Raw genomic sequence first — 12,349 nt, forward strand, 5'->3', positions numbered from 1 at the left:
CCCCCCCCCCCCCCCCCTAAATCTCTCGTTGAGAAGAGCCCAACGAAAGGGCATGAAAACATTAGAGCACCAATGTTCCAAAAATGAATCCCTTGCGAAAAGGGGCATTGGATTTTTCGGCGGGAGCAGGGATGTAATTTCATTCTTCCAAGTGGAGTGAAGATGCATTTGAAAAAGGGTGGCATCCCACTTCTGACGTGGTTTGTTGTTGTTGCTGCGGCGGCGGCGACTCGCCCCTCGCTGCGAAAAAAAAACTCCCGAAGGTGCTGAGCAGGGGGGGGATACATGAGGCAGGCAGCAGCCTCCAGAAGACGGCGCGCGCGCGCCCCGCGGGGGCGCGCAGTGAGTACACGTGACGCCAGGCGTTGGGAGAGTCAGGCGGTGCGAGCGCTGTGGAAGTGGTTATGGGCGCAATATAACACGGCAAAAGGGAGCTGCGAGTAATTTCAACCCAGGCACAAGCGCAAGGTAGGAGGGAGGGAAGGGGGGGCGAGTAAATAAATAATGAGATAGCTTGGAAGAAAGGGAGTGAGTCCAAACAGCACAGGACCAGCAGGTCAGTCGAGACAGGCTCTTTTATTTTGCTGGTGTACATGGAGATTCAGCTCTTTAATAAAGTGGGGCTTATCCTCGGAAACAGCCCTCGTTCGTAGACGTGGGGTGAATGGAAGAACTCCTTCCCATACCTCAACTCCAGGCCGCACAAAAAAAGTCAAGGGAGAGGGAAAAAACCCGAAGTTTTCTATCCTTTTTAAAAAAAGGAAGGAGAAGAAAAACTTTTATCAGTGGAGTAGGGAAGGGTCGGGGGGGGGCGGATTCTCGTCGGAACTGCTCGACCCGAGCTGTTGCTTGTGTTGATCCAAGTTGAAAGCGAGGAGAGAGTTTCAATTAATGAACTGCGCCTTGAAGCTTCTTGTTCGTCTCATCGTGAAAGTTCATTGATCGCTGTCAGTTTCTTTTCGTTGCGTCCGTGGGCGATGTTTTCTGCCTCCAAAGGAACAACTTTTCTTTATCTCTCTCCCTGTCCCTCCCTCTCTCTCTCTCTGTGTCTGTGTCTCCCTCCCTCCCTCTCTCTGTGTCTCCCTCCCTCTCTCTGTGTCTCCCTCCCTCCCTCTCTCTGTGTCTGTGTGTCTCTCCCTCTCTCTGTGTCTGTGTGTCTCTCCCTCTCTCTGTGTCTGTGTGTCCCTCCCTCCCTCTCTCTCTCCCTCTCTGTGTCTCTCCCTCTCTCTGTCCCTCTCTCTCTGTGTCTCTCCCTCTCTCTGTGTGTCTCTCTCTGTCTTTCTATCTGTCTGTGTCTCTCTCTATAAAGAGGAGGGACCTCCGAGTAATTGTTTTCTGAATACGGTGACGATGACTGTAAGCTGATCGGTTTCATGTGTGGGTCGGGTAACCGGGGTGGTTGTTGATCCCTCACATATACCCCCCCCCCCCCCCCCCATATTCTTTCTGCGAAGAAGATCGCGGCTTCTTTGCCCTAATTTTTCCAAATTCTAATCAGCGATCACATGGGGCCAGGATTCTGTTGACTGTTGGGCGCTTTACGTCTTATCTTGCGAAGATCTGGAAAGGAACTTTTGAGTGGCGCTATTTTTTTGTTCTCTTCCCCCCCCCCCCCGCCAAAGTTATCGGTGCAATAGGATCGGAGAAAGCGGTTGAAAACGGAAGGGTATTGAGACTTTGGCTGTTCCGGAGCAGGCAGCGACTTGCTGACTAATACCATGACGGTCTGGGTTGGGGGTTGTGTTGGGAGGCAAGGTAGCAAAGCACAATGACATGACAATAGCCTGAATGCCTTCACGCCATGTTTAGACATGTGTGCTGAAAGTCGCTTTGGAACTGGGCTGTAATTATTTTTTAACGTCAGGAGTGTAATGGATTTGTAGCACTTTTAGAGAGAGAAAGAGCAGAACTAATTAGTGGAACTCGTCGCAAGATAGTTGCAGAGTGTCTTGCGAAAGAAAGCATCTCCATATTGCTTTTGTTGCCTTCTTGGTTACGTTTCTTTTTGGCTCTTGAATTTTTGAGGCCTCTGGGAACAACTTTTTCCTCTCCAATCCAACGAAAACTTCTTGGCAGTGCAGTGAAATAGCGGAACCCCCTTTGATCCAGGGCATTGTAGTGCCCATGGTTCCCTTCCTGCAAGAAATAGTCGAGAATGCCTTTTCACCCCTCTCCAAGACGCATTTACATCAAGCCAAGGGTTGGATTTTCGATTGGAGCGATAATTAGTTACTAATTGATCAGAGTTGCTGAACAATTGTTTACAGATTTGGGATAAAGGACACCTGAACCCAGGAATCTGAAAATTTCAGGTGGGGGGGGGGTGTGGGATGGAGAGGAGGAGGGGGTTGGCACCTTGATTAGAACTTGTGCTCTTTTTAACCCTTGTCAGTTCCATGGGCTGAATGTTCCTTTGAGGTCTCCAGCTTGATTTTTGTGTACTTTCTAGAAATTGCCTTGCTCCATGTGTTTAATTGAAGTGTATGTTTTAGAAACAGTGGTTTTAAATTTCAGTACTGGACTTATTTGCTGATTATGCATGCAGTAGAGATAAAAGAATTATAATTGAAAAGCTATTCAATAAACCTTCAAATTTATCACATGAAAATGATCATTCTCATCCTGAATTAAATTGGAATGACCCGCTGGATTCTAATACGTTAATATTTAATTTTTTAAAAATTATGTTAATTTAAAAATAAAAGCTGTTTGATCCTGTTAAAATGATCACTGCTTCATGTTTGTACAAAAGTTTTGCAATGCATGAACTTCAGCATTTAATTTGCAGCATTGACATGGTTCTCTTAAAGAACTTCAGTGTTCAATTTAATTAGAAATTAAATCGAAGGAATCTACCAACAAAGATTGGAAACCGAACATTTGAAATAAGTTGTTTTGTTGCAAGTGGTTGTAAAGGTTTGGCGTATCATAATTAATATAGTCAGAAAATACACCAGGAAGTGAAAGATCAATCTTTATCTTGTGGGTTTAGTCACGTTAAACATAAAATTAGTCAAGCTGTTGTCCCTAAAATGGTAAAGATTTTTCCATTTCCTTTTTTTAAATGACATTAGTTTCTAAATCTCATCTTTTGAACATGCCTGAAGGAAGTTCTTGACCTCTTGTTTTCTCAGTTTAATTTGAAAGCTCTGCTACCATTTCCAGAATCTTCAGGATTTTGTTAGTTTTTATAAATTGTATTAGTTCTCCACAACATTTTAATCACTGTCAATGGAAATGGTTGTAATGTCTCCCTCTCCTCACCCCCCCTCCCTCTCCTCACCCCCCCTCCCTCTCCTCACCCCCCCTCCCTCTCCTCACCCCCCCTCCCTCTCCTCACCCCCCCTCCCTCTCCTCACCCCCCCTCCCTCTCCTCACCCCCCCTCCCTCTCCTCACCCCCCCTCCCTCTCCTCACCCCCCCTCCCTCTCCTCACCCCCCCTCCCTCTCCTCACCCCCCCTCCCTCTCCTCACCCCCCCTCCCTCTCCTCACCCCCCCTCCCTCTCCTCACCCCCCCTCCCTCTCCTCACCCCCCCTCCCTCTCCTCACCCCCCCTCCCTCTCCTCACCCCCCCTCCCTCTCCTCACCCCCCCTCCCTCTCCTCACCCCCCCTCCCTCTCCTCACCCCCCCCTCCCTCTCCTCACCCCCCCTCCCTCTCCTCACCCCCCCCTCCCTCTCCTCACCCCCCCTCCCTCTCCTCACCCCCCCTCCCTCTCCTCACCCCCCCTCCCTCTCCTCACCCCCCCTCCCTCTCCTCACCCCCCCTCCCTCTCCTCACCCCCCCTCCCTCTCCTCACCCCCCCTCCCTCTCCTCACCCCCCCTCCCTCTCCTCACCCCCCCTCCCTCTCCTCACCCCCCCTCCCTCTCCTCACCCCCCCTCCCTCTCCTCACCCCCCCTCCCTCTCCTCACCCCCCCTCCCTCTCCTCACCCCCCCTCCCTCTCCTCACCCCCCCTCCCTCTCCTCACCCCCCCTCCCTCTCCTCACCCCCCCTCCCTCTCCTCACCCCCCCTCCCTCTCCTCACCCCCCCTCCCTCTCCTCACCCCCCCTCCCTCTCCTCACCCCCCCTCCCCCCCCCATTCCTGATAGTTACAGACTTTTTCCAGTATGGTTCATTGATTAAGGAAGTGCTAGAGTTGTTTACCCTGATGTTGAAATGAATATCTTCATAGGCAGAATAATGATCACAGTAGCACCATTGTGGCAGAAGCCCTGTAAAAAGGTTAACCTGAACCTTGTATGATGGCACAGATTTGAAATGTCAGCTGCTTTTGGCAGTTCAGTTGCCATTTGTTTTGCCTTGTTCAAAGCTGTGCATGATGTGACAAGTCCTCATTTTGTTTGGATGCAGTATAGAGTACTCTAATCTCCATCTAAGCTATTGAAAACAAATATATAACAAATATCCAACTGCCTTGTTTTTCCCCCCAGTTTCTTTCAGGGTCAATATAAAACCCTGACTTACTGCTGAGAAGAAGCATTTTACATCTAAGCTGTTGAAAACAAATATATAACAAATATCCAACTGCCTTGTATTTTTCCCCAGTTTCTTTCAGGGTCAATATAAAACCCTGACTTCCTGCTGAGAAGAAGGATTTTACAATCAGAAGTCAAGGTTTCTCAAATCGTCTGAGTTGTGCAGTAGAATGCAAAGTAGGATTTGTTCTGGAGTTTTGCACAGATTCAGTCTGGGCTCTCTTAATAAATTAAGAGGTTTTTTTGGAATGCCTTCAAACAAATTATTTGATGCAGGCCTTTCTTGAAATTATAAGTCAGGTTTGGAATAAGGTGGAAGGAGTTGTATTTGTTAATGTATGGGATAGTGTACAAAGGGAAAATGTAGTGCAAGATCTGCTTGGAAGTTTGTAATTGAAAATGAATACTTATTAAGCTTTTGAAAATCCAAGATGTCATTTTTGTATTTGTAAAACAACAAAAAGAAATGGAAATATCTAGGTCAGTCGGCTTTTTTTAATGGGTTGCTTTGTATGTGAAATGGTTACTAGGCTAGTGACTCTTTCCCACCCTTCCTTTCAGAGCTGTTTTTGATATACACGCAGCCTCCTGTGTTGTGCTGTTAAATTAAAAGCCACATCTGTCCTTCACATTAGGCATGTCAGCCTGCCTGTTGGGCTAGTGGATTATGACCTTGGTGATTTCATTTACATATTGAAAATGTAGATGTATCTTTGGTATTAGACAGCATTGATGTTTGTATCACGCACACACACACATCCTGTACTGCATAAAGTTTTTTTTCTGGGGAGGGGAGGGTGGTTTAATCAGTTCCCTAAATTAGAGACTTGGTTGTCTTTTCAACAGCCTTGGTCTGTCATGTTTTGTTGCAGCATATCTCCTTTTAGTGGGAAGTTGGAGGTTGATTGCTGTATCTTAGTGCTTTGTATAAGTTCACCTTGCACTGTTCCCGTAAAACTTGTTTTTTTTAAAATTGTAGTGTCCATTCAGTGTTTTAGCTGCCAGCAGATTGAAACAATAACTGATAAATATTCAGAAGCCTGTACTGTCAAGGTTGGAAGGTTTGGCTGCCTGCATTTTTTCTGAACAACTGCTGTGAATTTAGCCTTGTAAATATACAATAGAACTTTTATATCTTGCACTAGAAGTGACCCCACCCATATATTTCATTTGATGAAGTGACTTATGCAAATTCCATACAGGTTCAACAAGAATAAAGACATATTAAACAAATAGCTTTGTATTTTTGGAATTTCTACAACATGAAATAAAACAAATACTGACATTTTTAAGAAAAAAACTTTTGCTTTGACATTTGGAGTCACAGTTTACAATTCATGATGTTTTGCTATTCTAAATGTGGAATAATAAAACCAAATTGTCACTGTAAATACTAATAAGAGTGAATTACTGAGAGGCAAAGTATTAGGTGTTTTTTTTTGGAAAAAAAATTGGTTTTGGCATTTTAAGGACAAGCACGAAAATGTCCAGCATTCTTGCTAAGAAGCAATTTTGTAGCGGATACTAGTTCCAATTGATCACTTGGAAATGTTACTTTGTAGTTGAACCATACGAAACCAGAACAAATCTCATCCATTTTTAAGTGTTCAGAATCCCTTTGCCTTAAACTTAAGTTTGTTACTTCCCTGAATTAACTGACTTCAACCAAGGTGCCTGTTTAAAAAAAAATGTTAAATTGGCCTCTTATTCAAAAGCTTGGATCTAATGCTAATTACAAATGCATTTAATTAGTTTTAACAATGGTAACAGCAAACAGTTCAGAACACCCCATTTATTTTCCCATGGGATTCAACTCATTTCAAAAACATTTTTTTTACACTGAATATTCAAATATGTTGAAATATGCAGCAGTCCTTCTTACACCAGTTAACCTTTTATAAATGGTATTCATCTGATTAGTTCTCCTACAAGTCAGTCTTTTTTTTTCTTTTTTCTACAAGTCAGTCTTGATGAGCATGTAACTCTCTGGTCAGAAAATATCTAACCCTTTCTGGATTCCACTGTGCTACAAAAATGTGTGGATGTACTTGCAGTGCAATACTCTTGATCACTATTCTTGAGCTTGTAGAAGCTTTATTTGAGGCTTACTGGAGCTGGTATTTGGTTGTTAATCGAATATGGCCTACTTGCATGATACATTTGTAGTTCCTATTCTTTTTGCTATGGTACTTGTACACTTTAAAAAAAAAGACAGGTGTTTACTTATAATTCTTTCCAAACGCTTTTTTTTGTTTGCTGAGTGCCATCACTTTTTAACTGTTGTGTAAGCAGTGGAGTGCAGATGTAACCACAGTAGCAGTGAGTGCAGTGCTGTCAGGAAATATTTTTAAAACCAATCAGCACTTAGGTGCCACTGAACGAGCAATTGCAACAATATTTTAATACCAGTTTTGCAGCATCTTGGATTTGTTGGCGTCACAAACAAATAAGACTGATTCCTTGTTACTGGCTTCCTTTTCTGATCTTTTAGCCAGATATTGTCCACTAACACTTTTATTTTGTCTTCTCTTTATAGCCTCTAATCTGAATCTGGCAAAACTCTATAAAGAGCACAAAATTGATGATCCTTTTTTGTTTCTGGGCTCTAATGTGATTAGAGTGGTAGATCTGAAGCTACGACGGCTGTGGTAAAATAATTTTACTTCGGCAGGTTTCCCTAAAAATATAAGTATGAATTGGGATCACCTTATTGTTGGTTTGTAAAACTATTTCGTGTTAATTTTGAGGGATTTTGGTAGTGTTTTAATATTTGATGTTTTTGTTTTATTTTCCTATTTTGGGCAAGTTGAAATAAATCCTTTTTTATTAAATTCTCTCCCTATCCAGAACATGCTCAATTTGGGCAAGATTCCATAACCATCATGCACAGTAATATCTCTTGAGTAATCATTCTTGCTTTGTGGCATTACTATTTGCTCATTCAGCCAGTCCTGACAATTTCCTGTCCACCATCCATATAAAATGCCAAACTAAATAGCTGTTTGATTTTGATTGATTCTTTCCATATTTATCCAGGGATACTGCTGGCATAGCATCTGAGAAATTAACTAAGGATGACACATTGAATTGAATGTGAGATTTTCTCATTTCTGATAAATTTCACAAAACCAATATAAATTTCTTTATAAATTTTTGCAATGGATGCAGTGGTTGGGAAAAGTTAGTGGTGTGAAGGGATGATTAAAGTACTCTGCAGATATTTTGTGTTAATTTAGGGTTTTTTTTTGTGTACTGAATATTAATGTTCTATCAGTTTCATTTGTTGAAACCAATATTGAAGTGGCTGCATTGTACAACACTAAACTGGAAGTCAGCAGAATCACAGATGTTTTTGGAGAGTTGACTCCCATAGATAAAATTGTTTAAAATTATTACTCAAGATATAAAAAAAAAAATTGCTTTCAATCTACGAGTAGCAACTTCCAATTTTGTAAACCTGAAACTTGCTTTGGTTGAATACTGTTGTTTTTCTCCTCAAGGTATAACTGTGCTTCAACACTGGTACTTTATGGGGGCAGGGGAGAGAAATAAAACTGACTCGAGCTCCTTCCAGCCTCATGGAAAGTTTGCTGAAGAATATGGATTAGGGAAGTGTTTGTCATTTGAGGGGGTAGCTGTCCTGGCAGATTTCAAAAACTAGGATGGATTAGACATCTAAACTATTTTCTATTTCCCTTGGTAGGGTTTGTTAGTTTGCCTCTCAGAGGATTGTGTGAGTGGTGTATTGGCATTAAAATGTTATTGCTTTCTGGTTTATGGGCAATTGAAAGTTACTGTACTGCTTTCTTTATCAAATGTAGAAAGCTAATTTTACATTTATAATGTGTTGGAATACAACAGCTGAATCTGATGTAATGCAAATAGACTGTGGTTAAACTATTAACTAGACAGTGTGATTTCTTTCCATCCACCCGTCTAGGAGCCATTTTAGGTGCTTACTGCTTAAGCTTTAAGTTGGCTGTTCAGTTGTCCTTGTAGGTACAAGTGGAATGCAATCCAGTATCGGGTATTGTGTTTATTACCTAGACTGTACCATTTAATATCTTGATCGTACTGATAACCAAGTGAGGAGTAAACAGACTCTAGTTGGTAATCCTAAGGATCCATTACTTGGTCTGGCAAGAGTGTTACTTGCTATTGATGCAGGTGTGGTCATCATATTTGTTGCACTCTGATAAAATAATTAGTATCTGGATAGTTTAGTTTCTTTCAACAAGGAACATCAGCATGCAGGCATTTATTTGTTACGTGACATGTATCTAAAGAAGACATTGGATTAGATTCTGTGTGAAACTCAGTTTTGCTTTGTACTTTTTATCGCATCGTTCTGTGGACAGTTTTTAATTCCACCTTTTTGTTAGGAATTGTTTAATTCAGTAATTGGGGATAGTTGGAGAGTAGCATAGCAAGCTAAGTATTTAGGCCTGAAAATTGACTCCAAGCAATGTTTTGAATTTTGTTCAGGTGTGTTTTTGTTCTTATTAAACCCAGTTTAAAGCTGTCTTTGACAAACGGTGAATGCACACACCAAGACTGTGTATCAGGAAATTGAGATTGAAGTTAAGCAAAGCTATTTAAATCTTTCATGAATACATGGATCTAATAATAGGGAGAAAACCAAGTAAATGCACACGATGCATATTATGGTACAGTCAGTTTGCGCCCAGTGAATCTTCAGGATTGATTTCAGTTTTATGATTAACTAAGTGATCTCTGGTACAAAAGTGGGACTCCAGTTGGTATTCCTTAAAGTTCATTACTTGGTTTGCAAAATGTTATTGTTGCAGATGTGGTTAAGATACTGTTTATTACATTTTTGGATAAAGTAATGTATCTCTGTTTCTTCCAACAAAGAATGTAATTGTACATGCATTTACTTCTATGTGACATGTATAGAAAGAAGGCATTAGAATTTGATTACACTTTGTAGACTTTTGTACAAGAACAACAGTGGAAGGAAGTTTAGCAAGTTTTGCTCTTGATTTGAAAGTGACGTCTGTGGAATTTTTGTTTGAACTTGCCTGATGCTCCCTAGATTGGATAGCCTTCTGACACTTCCTGATACTTCCTGTGACAATTAGTTATTTGCCAAGCTACTGGAGTGTGATCAGCCTTCTGGATTGTTTCCCTTCCTTCTTTGAGAAGGCTTTCTGAGAGGTGAGAGAATTGGGCAAATTGATGAAGCGAGAAGTTGGGTTTATTTTTCCCCAATTATTGAAATGGTGGGAGACTGCTTTTCTTATGGGATGGTCAAGGGACATGGGAACTACCAATTTTGGCTTGTAGCAAGTTAAATTAAGTCAGTGCAAAGATTAGTGTATTTTAGATAGCTTGAAATTCTAGCACTATCCTATTCTTGGCACCCACTGGAGATGTACTTCAAATATTTGGCTGATGCTTCATTTACTTGTTTTAGTTTTGAATTATTTTAGATGACCTGAATAATAGGTGCAAACTTTTACCTCTTCACTCCTCTGGCATCCAGTTTCATTTTGCCTGTAGCTCTTCCTGTCGTTTTTACATTATTCATTCTTGATTTTGAAAGGAAACCTACCTGTAGGTACATCCAATTAAAAAAATTTTTTGGACAAATACTTGTTGCATATTTTCTCACTTATCTTAAATAGGTGTGGCTTGAAAACAGAGAAGCCCCACCACTATTTTCATAAATTCATATTTGAATGATTTATGCTTGGATTGCATCCTTGAAAACTAGATTAATGCATTTGTTATTTGCAGGTGGTGGGACATCAGCGCAAAACATCCTAAACCACCTCACAAACATGGTATCAAACCAAACTTGACTGAACCATATGTAGCAGGAAATGAGAAAATATTTGGTTGGAGAAGTGTGTTTTAATAAATACTATAAGGAAACAAGAATTCAATTCCAGCCAGAGGAAAGCATGGCTGCTAATACTGGAGCATTTTAATTTGGACATGAGAGTTGAAGGTCTGGGCAAGATCACTGCAGAGAGGGGAAAAAGATCGTGGAGGAATAGAATTCTTGGGGGAAAAAAATTCTGACTTGGTTCAGAATGAGTAAGATCGCACACAGGTAGCAGATTTTTTTGCTTGACATCCAGTTTCAAGGGCTAGAGTGAAAAGAGCTTCCTTGAGTACCTTGGAATAAATTTTCCAGTAGTGCAAGGACAGGAGCAGAACAGGAAAAAAGTGGCTGGCTGGCCAATCTTACTGAGATGATGCCATGATTCAAAGCTTGTCTTGTGTTAAATATGATATCTAGTTTGTGAGCCTGCTACTTTCAGTTCTGCAAATACCAGGGAGGGGAACTGAGTTAGTGACTTATAAGAATTTGCTGTAGGAATTTGGATTTCAATGTTATTTGGAGGGAATTTTTAATCATTTGAGGCAGGATGTCAGAGAAACGAACTGATACCTTTAAAACAGAAACAATGGATCTGGAGAGCTGGTTTGTGGAGGCCTGATGCTGCTGGAGTAGTTGGTTGGTAAATGTGGACAAAGAAAAGTTGAGTAGGAGCAGAAAGGAAATTGGAAAATTAAAAAAAAAATAACAAGAACCTTGCTTTGTAAGATATCCTGCTTGTTTGTGTGACTGAATAATGATATAATATATTTCATATATTTATCAGGGTTGGAATCATTGTGCTGTCAAAAGCATATTGATGTATGTCATTCACATTGTATGTTAGAGGAGGATGTGGCAAATAATACTTAATGTAATCACTACCATTTAAAAAAAAGTATTTACTTATTTGAAGAATATGTGGTACAATTCCAATTATCCAAAATCAAATTCTCCAAAATCCTCATTTATTCAAGATTTTTTTTGGAGCTGAACTGACCGGGGATGCTGGACTCTCGGCAGGAGCAGGGCCTCACTGGGGAGGTGTCAGTTGGTGAATGGAGACAGCCAGCATTTTTTAAAAATGAGAATTAAACATTATTTTAATACTTAAAAAGCCTCCTTTTGTTGCTTGTTGTTGCTTAAACATCATTGCAAGTGATTTTAAAAAAAATAATTTGACCAGAAAACCATTTATCCGACAGAGGTCCAGTCCTGACCATTTTGGATAATTGGAGTTTATTGTAATTGCATACCTCTGAAGTTGGTATATCTTTGAGTATAGGTAGAAGTCAAAAGGTGCAACATTTAAAATATGAGTCTGTTAAATCATGTGAATTGGTTTTAACATGATCTTTTAGCCAATTTTTTGTAGTTAACTCCATGTATCTACTTTGGGGGCACCCTTGACCTGCCAGAAAGTGCACTTGTGAAATATTAAGTAATTCATTTATTTCTTTGTCATCTCAATGAGATAGTGTCTCAGGAAAGCACCCTCTATCATTGAGGACTCACACCATCCAGGGCCATGGCCTTTTCTCACTATTACCGTTAACAAGGAGGTACAGGAACCTGAAGATACTTCCCCAACATTACAAAAACAGCATCTTCCCCATTGCTATCAGATTTCTGAACAGACAATCAACCTATTGACATTACCTCACTTTTTTTTCTTTTTGCATGGATTATTTATTTTTAAATATTGTACCTGCGGAACTGTAATTTATAGCATTTTTCTTCTTGCTGCAAAACCAGAAATTTTGTGACCTGTGTCCTTGATAATACATCTGATTCTGAAGTGTTATGGGAACTTGGTACACAAGAAGCAGAAGCCTCATCAGATGCTGTCTGTCTCTTGTATGTCTTTAAAAAAAAAAACTAGGTTCTGGGTGATCGCAAATTTAGACATCAGAAAGAAAAAGACAGATTTGTTGAAGTCCCAAATTACTTTGAAGCCATCAGGTTGGTTTGCTGCAATGCAGTGTTACTGATAAACCCCTGTGTGTCAATGACCAGATAATCC

General features: G+C 40.8%; 1 protein-coding gene across 2 annotated transcripts in view; it reads left to right on the forward strand.

Annotated features, from left to right (window-relative positions):
• Nucleotides 1–307: 307 nt before the first annotated feature.
• znf217 (zinc finger protein 217) overlaps nt 308–12,349 on the forward strand; it is a 64,594-nt gene continuing 52,552 nt past the window's right edge. Inside the window, exon 1 of one of the 2 annotated variants that reach the window (XM_069884601.1) lies at nt 308–468. The gene's annotated coding sequence lies outside the window, so the exon portion shown is untranslated. The other variant, XM_069884603.1, reaches the window with a different exon arrangement.

Source organism: Narcine bancroftii, chromosome 6 (assembly GCF_036971445.1).
Source record: "Narcine bancroftii isolate sNarBan1 chromosome 6, sNarBan1.hap1, whole genome shotgun sequence".
In the NCBI taxonomy this organism is placed as follows: Eukaryota; Metazoa; Chordata; class Chondrichthyes; order Torpediniformes; family Narcinidae; genus Narcine; species Narcine bancroftii.